This window comes from Triticum dicoccoides, chromosome 7B (assembly GCF_002162155.2).
Source record: "Triticum dicoccoides isolate Atlit2015 ecotype Zavitan chromosome 7B, WEW_v2.0, whole genome shotgun sequence".
Lineage (NCBI taxonomy): Eukaryota > Viridiplantae > Streptophyta > Magnoliopsida > Poales > Poaceae > Triticum > Triticum dicoccoides.
Genome location: NC_041393.1, coordinates 438129582 through 438131275, shown reverse-complemented (window position 1 = coordinate 438131275; position 1694 = coordinate 438129582). Strand labels below are relative to the sequence as shown.

General features: G+C 39.4%; 1 non-coding gene across 1 annotated transcript; it reads left to right on the top strand.

The window, feature by feature from the left end:
- The first annotated feature begins 838 nt into the window (after positions 1-838).
- On the top strand, positions 839-911 carry TRNAR-UCU. Its single transcript has one exon. It is a non-coding gene; the product is annotated as a tRNA-Arg (tRNA).
- Positions 912-1694: the final 783 nt, after the last annotated feature.

The window sequence follows — 1694 nt, the reverse complement described above, 5'->3', positions numbered from 1 at the left end:
AATGAGGGTGGCTTCTAAAATAAGTTGAGAAGGGGACAACTTATTTTGGCCGCCACCAAAAAAACTAGGCTTAAATAGAGTAGGATAATGGATATTTCATCACATAATCTCTACTATTTAAAAGAACGTAAGGTTCTCATTTCATCTTTCTTCCCACCACCCCTTCGTTCAACCTTCGATGTACTCCCTGCATTCCAAAATATAGTGCTTCAATATTGACCATAAATTTAACAAACGAGACCGACTGCGGCGGGAGCAAAAGTTATACCAGTGAATTCGTATTCAAAAAAAGTTTTCAACTATATAATTTTCGTCCCGCCGCAGTTGGTCTCGTTGGTTAAATTTATGGTCAAAGTTGGACCTCGGGAAGCGCGGGCGCACTATATTTTGGAACGGAGGGAGTATATGATAATCAATCACCTTAATTTACTTATTTTCTGAGCCAATTTCATTTTAACTTACTTACCAAACTTCTAATCAAAATATAAGGTAATTCACGGGAAGAATTTGATGAACATTTATTTACACAATCACATTATTATTGACAGATAAATCACAAGCTAACATGCTATAGAATATTTTATATCCCGTTACGACATACGAACATTGTTCTAGTAACATGTAAAAAAAGAATCATACACATCCGTAAATGAACTAGCCGTGCAAGTGCAAAAGACACATGATACGAAACCAGCTTGAGCACTACATCATCATATAGTATTAATTTTCTGTAAAACTTACAAGAGCTCTTGGCGACCTCAGAATCTCGAGGCCTTTAACTTCCAAGGCGCTCAAATTCCTCTGTCAAATAAACAACCTTGAAGAACTAGAACACAAGGCGCTCGTGGCCTAATGGACAAGGCATTTGACTTCTAATCAAAGGATTGTGGGTTCGAGTCCCACCGAGCGTGTATGTTTTTTATGTTTCTGTTTAATTTTTTTTCCTTATCCACACTTATTCATTTCTTTTGTACAAACACGATCTTTGAACACTACATATCCACTTCACAGCAAAGCTGAGTTTCACGATGCAAAAGTTTAAAAAAAAAAACTGAGTTTACACTAAATCCATGAACCAGCAAAGAGGCATTGCTCACCCGCAAAAAAAAGAAAGCGAGTTTTTTTTTAATGATGGATCAGGCGCTCGAAAATCCCCCTAAGATCGAGCTGTTTGCGAGGCGACATCTTCAGGATCCTGTGCTTACTATAGATAACATGTGTAAGCGAAATTAGTCTAGATCCCATTTGTGTTCCCTATGTAAAAATGCTGAAACTGGGAGACCATTGTTCTTCGTGTCCAGTTTCTACGGGTGGTCTGGGGATCTGTTGGTGTTGTGCCAAATACTAGTAGTTGTCTTTCTTCTCTGCCAAACTTTTTCTTGGTTTCATGTTTTCCTCCCGGTGGGGATCGTTTGTTCATGCTGGGCATTTATGCTATATGCTGCGCTCCGTGGAACACAAGGAACAAGGGTTACCTTTGATCATCATGTTATGCCTTCTCCTCTTAGGTGGTGTTCTGTGTTTTATCCTCTGCTGATCTATAAGAACTTGTTGTTTCCGTTTTTAATGGAAAGGTGCTAAATTTCTTGGTGCTGGCTGTTTGTCATAGCTCGTTTCTGATTCTCTCTCCGCATCTCCCTGTTCCTTCTTCCTTCCTGGGTGTCAGAGTGCTACGACATTGTCGTGTCGTCTTC